Source organism: Lacerta agilis, chromosome 3 (assembly GCF_009819535.1).
Source record: "Lacerta agilis isolate rLacAgi1 chromosome 3, rLacAgi1.pri, whole genome shotgun sequence".
In the NCBI taxonomy this organism is placed as follows: domain Eukaryota; kingdom Metazoa; phylum Chordata; class Lepidosauria; order Squamata; family Lacertidae; genus Lacerta; species Lacerta agilis.
This window is the reverse complement of record NC_046314.1, coordinates 113,025,080-113,040,195: the sequence shown is the minus strand read 5'-3', so window position 1 is coordinate 113,040,195 and position 15,116 is coordinate 113,025,080.

Sequence of the window (15,116 nt, the reverse complement as noted above, 5' to 3'; positions counted from 1 at the left end):
TTTATGTCTGGGTTGTACGTGTGTTTGTGTGTGTGTGTGTGAGAGAGAGTGAGAGAGAGAGAGAGAGAGAGAGAGAGAGAGATTCTTTCAAGTTGCTCTGAGTGATGCAAAAGCCCGGGAAGAGCTTGTTTGTTTGTTTGTTTGTTTGCTTAAATAAAGCTATTACCGGGTATTAGTAATACACACACACACACACACACACACACACACACACTATTTTTTATTTTATTGTGTTTTCTTTTTGTACTCCCCTCCCCTTCTTTCTTTGTTAAATTTGCAAATAAAAATTAATAAAAACAGCAGCAGAGGAAAAAGAGCTGCACTCCCAACTGGTATCTGAAGGTATCTGCAGAAGTGTGCATACACACGAAAGCTCATACCAAGAACAAACTTAGTTGGTCTCTAAGGTGCTACTGGAAGGAATTTTTTTTATTTTGTTTTGTTTTGGTTCTTTATAGTTCTCTCTTGAAGCTACTAACATGAGCTTGGCCAAACTGCGAGAGGCAGTGAAGGATAGGCGTGCCTGGCGTACTCTGGTCCATGGGGTCACGAAGAGTCGGACACGACTGAACGACTGAACAACAACAACAACAGTTCTCTCTCACCATTCATACAAACCCATGTGGCAGCTGTCCATGGTGCTGAATTGGTGGTCCCGTACTCTGTCCATGGTGCTGAATCAATAGTGCTGAAAACAAATTGCTGAGTGTAGGGTGACTCCTTGGTCAAATCAATGTATTGTGGCTCTTACATACTTCCGCCTTGAAATTATCAATCCACCTCTACGAAGCTGAAATTTGGTATACATGTAGCTCATGACTATCACAAAATAAGCGTTTGAAAAATAGAAAGCAGCGCCTGATGTATCAGCCCTGAGGGAGCATGGCCTTGGTCTACCCTGACTGGTGATACCTCCTCTTTCCTCCACTTCCCTGGAGATGTTGGATTTTGAACCTTCTGCATGCCAATAACGTGTTCTGCTACTGAGCTTCTGCCCTTCCCCATCCACAGGGATAAGTTCTCTGTGTGCTCATCTGGGCTCCTCAAGGGCAGGATATAAATGTGGCTAGAAATTCTTAGAAGTGGCCAATCTTTCCATTGAATGGTATAATGCTTCCACTCCCGGTTGCTCAGCATACAAACCAAACAGAAACGTTTTGCCAGCCTGCCAAAGATCACTCCGGGATAATATCACAATAAAGGAAAGGAATCTGATCACATCATTTCAATCTCATTGCATTTATCGCTGTAGTGGTAAAGTGTCCTTCACATCAATGTTGCAGGAGGCTTTGTTGTTTCATGTACAATGCAAAAGAGAAGCAAGCTTGCACTTCCGCACCTGTAGGTAGAAGTGGAGGCTGGTCCATTGAGGCAAATAGGCCCCTGCCCCATCAACCTCGATTTGCACATAGCTAGGCCTCACCTGCATGCCTTCTTGTTTGCATCTAGTCAAGGTGGGTCAGTTTCTTCCTCCATTGCCTCAATGTAGCCCCTTGTAAAACTCAGCAGGGAGGCAGATGGAGAAAACCTGAAATATGTTGGCTCTGTCTGTCATTGACTCTGGCTCTAACTACCACTGGCTTCTCTGCTTTACACCCCACGAGTCCCAAAGGGCACCAGCCACCGCAAGTAGCAAGCATTTCAGATGTACTGAAAGTTGGATGAGACTGCTAAATTCAACTGACAAGCAAAGAGCTCCATGAGCAGAACTGCACTCAAAAATCAGCTGAGCCTGGAAAAAAGAAAATTGTCCAGGGAAAGCTTCACACAGTGGGTCTGATGCTTTAAAAAAAAAAAAAGTTAGCAAAGAAATTGGGAACACACTTACAGTTTTGTGCCTTCCAACATTCGTTGGCTGTCCATGAGTTTGAGTATTAGGAGAGAGGGAGAGGGGGAAAGTGTCCAGTTTTATTCATAAGAATATTTATATCCTGCTTTGTCATAAAAAATACCAAAGTAGCCATAAAAACATAAAGGCTGTACAAGAAATACCCTAAAAAGCTAAAAGATTTTAAAAAAGAGACCATGAAATATACAGATACAGTGGTACCTCTAGTTGCAGACTTAATCCATTTTGAGGTGCCGTTCTCACCCCTAAAAGTCCGCAACTAGAGTGCCTCTTCTGTGCATGCGCACGGTGCGATCGAGCTTCTGCGCATGCGCAACCCGGTTCCGGGTTTCCCACGTTCTTAACTTGGAAAAAAATGCAACCTGAAGCAGCTGTAACCCGAGGTATGACTGTATTAAATTATGAGCATTCTTTTGCTACCAGATTTAAACATTCGAGCAAGCATGGAGGTATTTTGATTTTTTTTTTAATGAAGAATTTATTGGCATTTTCATAACAAAACACACACCCAAACCCACACCTACAAATATAAAACAAATACATATATTGCCAGGATTCTTCTTCTTGTTTGTATACATAGAGAAAAATTTCTATTTCCGAATCTTGACGGTTGACTTCCCCTGCCTTTTCACCTTCGGTTTTAAATCCATAATCTACTTTTTTAACAACTTCTCTCTAAAAAATTTAACTTCAATTAGAAATTAAAAATAATATCTTAATCATCTTATTCTATCATAAATCTTAACAAGATATTCTCGTACAATCTAAACTTAATTCTTCTATTCTTTATCATGCTGCTATTAACATAAAATCACAATATCTCCTTACTTATTCTGAATAAACTTACAACTAACAACCTTTACCCTCCGATTTCAGGTACCATAACAGACCATTTAAGTTTTACATTTAATGTTTCACCCCACCCCCCCTCTGTCCATTGACTTTCTCTGTCTATCGCCAGAACCAATCTTCCAAATTTCTTCTTTTCCCAAATGTCCACAGATCCAGGCAGAGTTCACAGCAAACCTTACATCGAGCTTCAGGGTCCACTCCTCTTTTCTCGGCTCCTCCGCTTCTTTGTACCGTTCTTCTTCTTCTTGTAGATATCTTAATTCTTTGTCCCTTGCCCCCGAGCTCACACCTCGGGGTCTGGATATTGCAAATTTTACCGTTCCGGGACTGCCACCCCCAAAGAACGGATCTTTTTTCCGGAGTTGCCCAGTCATCTCAATCCATCCTTCAAACACCCCTTCTAGCTCTTTGCCCAGGTTTCCCTCCATTGTGTAGAACTTTTGGAAAGCCTCCTCTGTGGAAAGTAGATTTTATTTATTTATTATCCCACTCAAGACTTTCAGTTTCCGATTCAGCAGTTCCAGCCTCAAGACAGTAAGCCTTTCTTCCTCCGTTAGTTCAGAGTTCAAAACAAGTGCAAACACAAAGTCCAACATATTGGGGGAGGGGGTGAGTGTCAAATTTCAGTTCCTGTCTCTATATTCCTCCCTTTGTTTCAATTGTTTCCCACGTCAGTCCAAATTTTCCATCGCCATTTTTCTGAAGCCAGAGCGTAAAGACCAAAACTTTAAACGGAGATATTTTCTGCAAACTTAATCCCCAAAGGGAAATCTCAACAGTCTCACTTTTAAAAATTCAAACACTTTGTATCCAATACTGTAGCAGCAGTCACTTAAACTGGTTATTTTCTTTCCCACCGAAGGGAGGGAGGCAGGCTTCCTTTCCTCTTCCCCCCGGATCGTTCAAAACATATAAGAGTCAATCCATTTCAAATACTCATGACCACCGGGTTCTTTAGCTCCATTAAAGACAGGTAGAACTTAGACGCTCGTCGCGGGGGCGACCGCCGCATTTACATCCCGGTTGGGGCATGTCCCCTATAGCCCGGCTCCGTCGTCCCTTCACCCCCACTCCCCATGGAGGTATTTTGATTTTAAGGGGGAAATATATGCAGGTCACATCAGAACAGATGCACCAGTGTCTTGGGCCACATGTGTATCAAATTGCATATCCCCAGGTGCTGTGAAAGGGTCTTAAACATATTTGAAACCCCTTGTTTGAAGGCATTGTGCCACAGTAAGGGTGTTTTTGGCCACGTGCATACCGAATACCAGGTTTCTAGCTCATGGGGAATGTGCCATAACAACTTCAGAAACCTTCATCAGAAAGTGAGTAGTGAGTCAGTCACTCGGGCACTTTAATTTATTTCCTGTGATGATGTTCACAATGAAATAAATCAGAGGCGCAGAACCTCTGGCTCTCCAGATGTGGTTGTTGGACTACAGCTCCCATCAACCCCCACTATTTGATACATTTGCTGGGGCTCATGGGTGTCCAAATCATCCAGATGGCCACAGGTTCCCCATCCCTGAAATAAATAGAAGTGTAGTTTCTTAACATATTGGAGGAGGATTTTTTTTTATGGGGGATATCAGGGCTTTCTATCACAACTGACCTGAGCAGGTTTAGCAGTCTTGTGATTCATCCTGAGTGGGAGATATGTAGTTAGGGAGAGGCACTCTCTCCTTCAACATTACTTTGCATGCCCAGGTTTGAGCCCTTCCACGGAAAACAGGATGAGATCTTAAGCTGTTGTAGCGGCTTGCAAAAGCCAGAGTTTTCTCATGTTGCAATCTCCTTTGTAGAGAGACACCCTCAAATTTGTTTAAGAGCCAAAATATGCAGGCCAAATTTCCCCCACCCACCCCAGCAAAGTGTGGGATGTGAAACACGAGAGCAGTCAAGTACAACATCGCTAGAGTGAACATGAAGATTGCCTCAGTCCTCCAGCCGGAACTTCCTGTTCTCCTGGGCTGAGACAAACTTCCTCTGTGTAACTGGAGATGGGTGTGGCCCCACCTGTGCAGGTTAACACAAAACCACAGGGGGCAGACTCTATCCTCCTCTTTTGGATCGGCTGCTCAACAGAGCAACATCTAGTTAGGTCAAAGATGCTATCTTGGCTTCCAGTCAAGAGAGGACAAAGGGGCTTTCTTCTGTATGGAGATAGCCTGCACATGTACTATATACTGTTTTCTAAGCTAAAAGTCTGCCTTCTGGGATCTTATTGTGAACAGGATTATGTATGTAAGTAAACTCTTTTTATGCTTTTATAAAAGACTGTGTAGTGTCTTATTTTGAGAGGGATTAAAAGGGGAAAATACCAGGACATTTTTTTATAGAGACTCTAGCGAGTCTGAGCAAGCTATCCACTGTGTGTGTTTAAAAGGGGAATGTAAGACTCTGCTAAGTTCTGGGACTTGTTAACACAAGTTGGAATAGCATATCTTAAACAATATATCCTTTCCTACATCCCTAAACATTCCCACAGAATGCACAACAGCTCCTGGCCCAATTGGTTTTGAATTAGTGTGGCAATATTATCACTGCCATTTGGGATTCCTTTGGTTATAAGCAGTATTTTTTTCTGGGGAGATGCAGGGGTACGCATACCCCTAAACATTTTGTGAATCTAAGTTTGGCCTCATTGAGGGGCAGTATTTCAATATGAGTAGGAAAATGAGAGTACCTAAACATTTTTAAAGGAAAACAAACACCGCTTATAAGACTGCAGGATGTTTATCCACAGCAGTGACTAGAGGAGCTTACCCTCCAACATTCCTCAGATGGAAATAGGGATATCCTATTCCACATCAGTATCACAGTTCGAGCTGAAAAGTTATAAGAGAAAACATACAAAACTGCAATATTATAACCACATAGATCTTTGGATTTGTGTATTGCATTTAGAGAAGCCCGAGGGAAAAAGAAAACCCCAAATCAATAAATACCAGGCATGCTAGATGGTAGGGGCTGAGTGGGCTTCAACCCCCCCAAAAAAAATTCAAGAAGGGGGCTGGGCCTCCCCAAAATCATGTGACCCTGCTCCGCTGCCACTACCTCCCTGCCCGATTTTGCACAGGAAGAAGGTTGAGTGCAGAGCCTGGCGACCCCACTACTCCTCCTCCTCCTCCTGCTTGCCCGATTTTGGGAAAGAAGGAGGAGACGGAGCCTCCCCATTTCCCACCCAATGCATGAATTCTGGCATTGCAACGGCGGGGGTGGGACGCCCATGCATCCCAGCCTGGTGTGTGAGTGCTCGTGCGCTGGGCGGGGGAGGAATGTGTCATGTGGTGCATTGCATGATGCACCCCCCATGTGGGGGGCAATCGGGCACCCCTGATAAATACAAATAACTAGCAGTGATACTGATGTAGAACAGAATGCCCCTATTTTCATCTGAGGAACGTTGGAGGGTATGGACGAGCAATGACTACTGGGAGGAGTGTAGAAAGAAGAAACACCATGGTACATCTGCATCAGCACAACCGGACGCCTTCATCTGCCCCAGCTGCAACAAAACATGTCTCTCCTCTACCAGTCTCTACAGCCGCAGCAGGTGCTGCCACCCTCCAAAGGTTGCATCCCCAAAGGCACACTCCTCCATCGTCTCCTGAGACAGATGAATCCCAACCAGGACACCTACAGGTGGAGAAGGTGTGCAAGGTCGATCTCAGTGCATGTAGGTTTCTCCTGGTTCCAGAACCCCAATCGTATAGCCCACCTCCATCTCCCAACACATGGAGGGGCACAGGCTCCCTTGCCCTATCCTAATGCTTCCAGAGAACACTGGAAGGATAAAACTTTCAAACAACTGGAACTCTTTGTAGCCTCAAATTCACCAACAGAACAGGAGTTTCTGTACACTGGTGGGGGTTCCCCACCCCCGCCCATGCATATGAGCCCAAATTATGAGCGCAGCCTAGGGCTCCCATGCAGCTGTTTTGCACAAATCACTGGGGTGTTTGCTTTGTGGCAAGAAGGCAACAACATATTAAGCTCTGAGTCCAGAAGAGAAGGCTTCAAACCATTGATCTGGGAAGCCTGAGAGCTCCTAGCTCAACTTCTCACAAGCATAGGGGGAAGATCCTTTGGGATATCCCTTCAAGGGTGACTAAGCAATAGAAGCTGCTGTCCATGACTGCTCACACAGGGCCTGCCAGAGCAAGGAGAGGATGGTGCTAGTTCTACTATGAAATAGTTATCTTGTTTCAACAGTTTGCTAGGAAGTGGAGCTATTGCTCCCTGGTCACACCTGAACTGGCCAGACCCCAAGCGAGCAATGGCAGTGGGTTAGCTAAGGCATGTTAAAAGGTGCCAGGAATCTTGAGCAGGTATAAGTCTCAGTCCTGTTTATGCTGTGGTTACCAGACGTCCCCCGTTTCCCGGGGACAGTGCCCGGATTTACAAATCTGTCCCCAGACAAAATCTGTCCCCGGAATGTCCCCAGATTTCATTTAACGCCCCCGGGTTTACATTTTAAGTGTTGTGGATTTATTAATAGGGAATGAATGTTGCGTGATTGGTTCAACGGCACAAAACACATCGTTCAGTCATTCAGTCGTGTCCGATTCTTTGTGACCCCATGGAAGAGAACACGCCAGGCACCCCTATCCTCCACTGCCTCCCACAGTTTGGCCAAACTCATGCTAGTCGCTTCGAGAACACTGTCCAACCATCTCATCCTCTGTCGTCCCCTTCTCTTTGTGCCCTCCATCTTTCCCAACATCAGGGTCTTTTCTAGGGAGTCTTCTCTTCTCATGAGGTGGCCAAAGTACTGGAGCCTCAGCTTTAGGATCTACCCTTCCAGTGAGCACTCAGGGCTGATTTCTTTAAGGATGGATAAGTTTGATCTTTTTGCAGTCCATGGGACTCTCAAGAGTCTCCTCCAGCACCAGAATTCAAAAGCATCAATTCTTCAGCGATCAGTCTTCTTTGTGGTCCAGCTCTCACTTCCATACATCGCTACTGGGAAAACCATAGCTTTAACTATATGGACCTTTGTCGGCAAGGTGATGTCTCTGCTTTTCAAGATGCTGTCTAGGTTTGTCATTGCTTTCCTCCCAAGAAGCAGGCGTCTTTTAATTTCATGACCGCTGTCACCATCTGCAGTGATCGCGGAGCCCAAGAAAGTAAAATCTCTCACTGCTATCAAAGGCAGGAGGGGGGGGAAACAAATATTTGGTCCAAGACCTTCGGTGATTTCATAAGAACCCAAGAAAAGCCTGCCAGACCAGTGACCAGTGACCCGTCTAGTTTTCATTTTAATTGTTTGTATGGTATATATATAGTTTTCATTTGATCAATGTTTAGTTGGTTCCCCCCCCCCCCATGTTTTTAGATGTTCTTGCTTTTATCTGTAAGCTGCCTTGAGTTCCAGTTACAGGGAAATGTATAGAAGAAATAAATTAATCGTCACAATCGTCATCATCATCAAGGACAAAATAGACCACCAGCTGTAAAAGTCGCCTCTCTCCCCCATCTTGCTCCACTACCAGATCTCCCAGCCAGTGCTGTCAAGTGTCCCGTTTTCCCCGGGATTCTCCCTTATTTCAAGCAGTTTCCCGCTGCTGTCCTTTATTTTTTTATTTCCCTTAAATTTCCCGTTTTTAATGGAAGCAGCTCCTCCCCTGCTGGCCAGGGACTGGGTGGGAAGACCTCACCTACTTGGAGAGAAAAGCCTCAGCCCTCAAAGCAAGTGGGAGCCGTTTCCCGTGCTTACAGGGGGGTGTATTCCTCCCCCTGCATCAGCCCCTATCCGTTGCCGCCGGGCCCCTCAGCCGGCCAATAGGGTTAGCTGGCGGGCGGAGCCTGGCTGCCTTTGAGCAGCTGCTGCTTCCTGTCCTGTTTTGATGGGATCAGACAAGAAGACAATGGGGCTCCATCACGCAGAGCACATGGCTGCCCTCCTCTTTGCTCCGCTCCGAGCCCGAGCCCGAGCCCGCTTGGAGTTTACATTGCTGCTCCGCCCACTTTTGCTTCTGGCTCCGCCCACTGCTGACATGTGACTGTCCCCGGGATAGGTGAAAATGCTGATCCCTTATTTTCAAATCCGAAACTTGACAGCTATGCTCCCAGCATTGTTCAGACTGTTCAGTCACTGAGGAGCATCATTTGGGAGCCTGGGGGGGGGGTCATTCCTCCAATAGACAAAAGCATGTGTTTTTAGGTGGCTGCCATCTAATTAATGAAAATTACAGGCCTTCCCAGATCCACTCTTGGCACAATTGGGGGGAAAGTGAGAAGGGTGGGAGGGAGACACATATGTGTGTTTAGAGTGGATGGCAAGTTTGTAAACTCTCTTCTCCTGCCTCCAACGCGCCCCATAATTAAAAACTGCTGGTAATTAGTCAGTCGTTAAGAATAGGGGCTGGCTGTTTTTTTTTGTGCTACGGCAACACCAACCAATTTAATGCCTGTTCAGTGCTAATTTGGGTGTCTTCAGCTCTTTTAAGAATCTGGTTTGTTTGTTAAGCGACACGCACAAAAGGGGCCTTCTAAACGCATTCATCGATTTTACCAGAATACAAGGAGGCTGCAGCGCCCAAATCAGCTGATGGGCTTTTTATATATTTTAAACCCTCTTAGGCTAAATAAAATAAAATAAACGTTAAGCTACAAAATTGCCGACTCGACAGCCTGGTGGAAGAGAGGGAGGGAGGGACAGAGGGAAGGGATTTTTTCCCCATGTTTTGACAATTTCTAGGAAACTAAACCCTTGGGCATCAAAGAACAGTATGCACAAAATCTGCCAGCTTAACAGATGTGCTGTAGAAGGGGGCAGATGTTTGGTGGTTGGGGAGTTGCCCATGTATTTTCTAAATAGACAAGGATTACCACAGCCTATGGATATAATCCTTTAGTAACCTGAAATGTCAAAGACAATGCAAAACAAAAAACAAACAAAAAAAAACCACCCACCCAATAAAATAAATAAAATAAAATTGAAAATGTCTTAATGCGCTTATTACTAATAATTCGGCTAAACCCGTTTCCGAAGAATGAGTGGACCCCCCCCTTTTCTTCCTTCTTAATACAATGTACAGTTTGTAATCTCACAGATAAGTCACTTCAAAGGCCTCCTTTCCCTGTGATTTAACTCCTATGTGTTTTCTTACCTGAATTGTATGACAAGAATGGAGGGTGTTGGGTGGAAGCTGGATTTGGGGTGGGATTCCGTCTCTCTCTCTCACACACACCCCCTCTCTCATGGGACCAGAAGAGAGCAAGAGTTAAATTTGGCCCACCCCAGCTTTTGACTGGAACAAAGGGGCTTGTTTTGAATCTTCCATGGGGCTGGAGGGTGCTCCCTTCACCCTTTGAAAATGAGTCCCAAATGCCCCTAAATCATTTCTAAGCCTTCCCAAGCCCCCACTCTTCCTACCAGATTGTTGCTGTTGTTTAGTCATTTAGTTGTGTCCGACTCTTTGTGACCCCATGGACCAGAGCACGCCAGGCACTCCTGTCTTCCACTGCCTCCTGCAGTTTGGTCAGACTCATATTGGTAGCTCATATTGGTAGCTTTGAGAACACTGTCCAACCATCTCATCCTCTGCCGTCCCCTTCTCCTTGTGCCCCCCATCTTTCCCAACATCAGGGTATTTTCCAGGGAGTCTTCTCTTCTCATGAGGTGGCCAAAGTATTGGAGCCTCATCTTCAGGATCTGTCCTTCTAGTGAGCACTCAGGGCCGATTTCCTTCAGAATTGATAGGTTTGATCTTCTTGCAGTCCATGGGACTCTCAAGAGTCTCTCCCTACCAGTTGGAGATGTGTAATAGAATAACAGCAAGACAGAAGGAAGTGGAGGGAGGGGCAGGGGTCAACTCACATCCATCCTGTGCAATTGGAAAACTTCCATCCACTTCAGTCTCTGGCCGGATGTTTAAGACCTGGGTGTTGTATATTAAAAGGAAGGGGACTTTGGGCCCAGGAGCAAAGTCTCTCCCTAGCTCTGCTTGACTTGGTGTCATTAGAATGATCCTGCCTGCTGGATCAGGCCAAAAGGGGGCCATCTACTCCAGCATCCTGTTCTCACAGTAGCCAACTAGGTACCTGCAGGAAGCCAGTGAGCATAACATGAGCACCGGAGCAAGCAGGTGTATATGTGTGGGATTATTATTACCTCATTCATTCATTCATTCATTTTGGGTGTATGGAGTGTTAGGGGAGGGGTAGTAGTACCTCTGGTGGGGGACACATCCTGCTCCTTCTGGGGTATTTTGTCCACCTTTGATCCCCATCCTGAACTCAGCTCTCACCTGTACCTCCTAGAAGCTGTCAGCATGTGAGAGCGGCCACACCCCAGGAAATGGCTTTGACTGGCCGGCTAAACCAGGTGAAGGTAGCTGAAAGGTCTCAAACCCTCAACGAGTTAGGAACTTTCCATGCATGTGAAGATGGGCCCTAGTGGATTGAGCAGATGAGACCAAGAGTGGCTCCAATGATCAAGAAGGCGGTTTCTGCACATGCTGGGGGGGGCAGATATAATAATAATAATAATAATAATAATAATAATAATAATAATAATAATAATAATTTATTTGTACCCCACCCATCTGGCTGGGCTTCCCCAGCCACTCTGGGCGGCTCCCAAACGAATGTTAAAACAATACAGCGTTAGATATTAAAAACGTCCCTAAACAGGGCTGCCTTCAGATGTCTCTTAAAAATAGGATAGCTGCTTATTTCTTTGACATCTGATGGAAGCGTGTTCCACAGGGTGGGCGCCACTACCGAGAAGGCCCTCTGCCTGGTTCCCTGTAGCTTTGCTTCTCGCAGTGAAGGAACCGCCAGAAGGCCCTCGGCGCTGGACCTCAGTGTCCGGGCTGAACGATGGGGGTGGAGACGCTCCTTCAGGTATACGGGACCGAGGCCGTTTAGGGCTTTAAAGGTCAGCACCAACACTTTGAATTGTGCTCGGAAACGTACTGGGATCCAATGCAGATCTCTCAGGACCGGTGTTATGTGGTCCCGGCGGCAACTCCCAGTCACCAGTCTAGCTGCTGCATTCTGGATTAGCTATAGTTTCCGGGTCACCTTCAAAGGTAGCCCCACGTATGGCTGGCCAACCTGCGAAGGCAGCCCATCTAAGAGAGGAAAACCCTGATCCTAAACTTCTGCTACCTTCTATCTAAACTCATTCATGAGAAAGGCTTCAGGAGTAAACCCTGAGGGACAATCTGTAAGCATTGCTTTGTGGGACATCTTCAGGAGAAGAAAAGACTAAGGAGTAAACCCTGCACAAATCTGGAGTGGAGACCCTAAGACGGTTCGACGGCACCTTGTGCGCCTCCTTCCAGCAACTTCTGCAGCCAACCTGGAGACAAAAGTATTGCTCTGCTTCCCTTTGGACCACATCAGCGAGGCTAGGAGGGGGGGGTCTTGTCAGGTGGGCAGCCCAGAGCCTCCATACTCACTGCCCAGGCTCACACCCTAGAGAAGTCACTTTGGTGCTGCAAACACAGCAAAAATAACCTGGGGGTCAGCAGTTACAAGTTACCAGCCTCTGCAACCACAGGAGGCACTTCTCCAACGGTTTGACTTCATGCCCAGAGGAGCACCCGATTTTCTCTCGAGACAGATGGGTGCCAACAACAACAGCATATTTATATCCTTGTCTTTTTCCTTGACAGGCAGCTTTCAGAAAGCAGGGAAAACCCATTTCCAAGCCATTGGCTGTAACATAGCCTTCTGTATAAAGGTAAGACTCCTCCTGCCTATTGCTCTGCCTATCTCTCCATCTGGTTATGCCCATCTCTGACATGTGGCCCCCAGAAATGTGGCCCCACCAGGGAATGTGGCCTTCGGGATGAAGAAACTGCCCTGCTCCTTCGGCAAGGTATGATTCTCAGCCCTATTGCCAGAGACCTTATCAGAGACCTTTCTTCCATGGTTTTGGAAAGGGGTGGAGGGAAGTCTGGCGGGTGATTCCGAGGTGGGGAGAAAAAATGGTAAGAAGAGGGGTAGGGTGAAAAATTTTAGATGTGTAATTAGGAAGGCTTACCATGGTACCCCGAAGTCAGAGTGTTAAATTTTTTTGATTTGGAATAGAGAAGAGATACTTGGACTGTTTTTAAAGAAGGATAGTTTAATATTATATAAGGTTTGAATTAGAAATACCAGCAGCAGTTTTAGTGGATTAAGAGATAGATAAGGTAACAAGAAGTTAAGATTTGTATTAAGAAGTTGTATTTTGATATTTTGATGTTAAATGATTTAAATTTTAGAGATGAAGATTATGAATTTAGGTGAATGAATTGTTGAAATAGATAGAAAGTTACTAAAGTAAATTAGAATTGGGAGCAGAGGAGAGAACGGGGGAAGTCCCCCTAATTAGATTCGAAATAAGATCTTAATTAAATGTATGGAGTGTTGGTGTTCCGGTGTAGGTATGTATTTTCTTTTATTTCTGTTTTTCTTGTTGTATTTGTCGTTTTTTTTTTCTATTGTATTTGTATTTGTTTTGATGTGGAAAACCAATAAATTCTTGTTAAAAAAAAAAAGAGAGAGAGAGAGAGACCTTTCTTCCCAGCACGGAGGATGGGGAGCCAAGGAGAGCCCCCCAGAAGTTGTCCTATGACCATTCCCACTGGGATGATGGGAGTTGGAGCCCCAGAGCTATTGGAGGGCATCTCCTGGGCTCCCCCTGGCACAGAGCCCTATAACGCAATAAAGCATCGGCGCCGGGTGTGTTGTGTTCAGATTTCAAAACAAAAATATGTTCTCATTCTGATCCTTGGATAATAAATACTTTGGGAGCATATGGCTGCTTCCGACTGTGTAGGAATCTATCAACACCCACTCTTCTGTGTTAGCCTGTCAAAAAGTGTTACTGTGGTGGGAGGTAGGGTGGGAACTGGTCCAGATTCTTGGCTGGGAATCCTCCTGGATGTAACTGAGAAGTGAGCGAGGCTCGCAATTGCCATAGCAGAGGTAAGGAAGCCTTTCCAGCCCGAGGGGCCACATTTTCTTCCAAGCAACTTTCTGGGAGGCCATACCTGGAGATGTCTGCTCCTGAGCTACGGCCCTTTCCCGAAACTAGGCTTGTGTGAGTATTATCAGAGAGTGTCGCTGCACGGTGGACAAACTTGGTGGAGTGGCTTCACACCACACAGATCTTGCGGGTGGTCCATTGTACACCGGTGGAACCGGTTATGTAAGCCCTGGGAATTTGCTGCAGGAAATCCCCTGAGCAATGGCCTCGTCATAATACTATTAATTCATGTAGCACCATCCACGTGAAGGGCACTTCGAGGAATTCATGTTGAAAGGGCCCGTTGTCCGTGCCAGGGGCTGAACTCATATATTCTCTTTAACTCGCAGCGACCAGACTTTGTTGCAAATTCCCCTGGTGTGTCAGAACCCAGAGGCGTAGGAAGGTCAGGTGGTACCCGGTGCGGAAAATTTCTTGTCAACCCCCCCCCATTGATTCCCCCCCCATAAAAATGGTTTTACGTTATTTCATATTTTCTTACAAAGGAGCAATAACAAGTAATAATAATAATAAGCTTTTAGTTACAGGTGGGTAGCCGTGCTGGTCTGCCATAGTCGAAACAAAATAGAAAATTCTTTCCAGTAGCACCTTAGAGACCAATTGAGTTTGTTCTTGGTATGAGCTTTCGTGTGCATGCACACTTCTTCAGATACCAAGATACCAGGTATCTGAAGAAGTGTGCATGCACACGAAAGCTCATACCAAGAACAAACTCAGCTGGTCTCTAAGGTGCTACTGGAAAGAATTTTCTATTTTGTAATAAACTTTTATTTATATCCCGCCCTCCCTGGCCGAAGTCGGGCTCAGGGTGGCTAACATCAGATACATAACACTGGTATAAAATCAAACAATAATTAAATTACCTCCTAAAAACATCTCAAAATCAAATTAAAGTCTAATTAGATGGCTTTCCACAGGGTTAGGGTTGGGAACAGTAAGGGCTCCACTGAACTGAAATTTCAGCCTTCACGGCATAGGAAAACAGCCAAGTGAACAGCTATTTTGGTGGAGGAGGGTCAAGATATTAACCGATATGCATGAAATTTCATATATAGCTATATAATCCCTAGTATAGTAAGATAAGACCTTCGGAACAGGCATTTTTAAAAAAATGCACCGCCCTAGTAGGGCAGTAATTGTTCCTTGATAATTCGTCACCCACTCCATTATGGAACGTGGGGCGGCCTGCCCCCTACCCCCCCCCTGCTACGCCCCTGTCAGAGCCAGATCTCAGCCTAGGATAGTGAGCTGTGATGGCTATGGGTTCCATGACTATCTTTCAGCCCTCTCTTTTTTTCCTGGCCTAAAACTGTCAGCTGTTGTTATCTTCTCAGATCTTTTAACCTGAGTGCTGCTCTGTGGCCCATCACTGGAGGATAAAGGTAGCTGCTCCACTCTTGTCCACAGCTTCAGGCCATATCT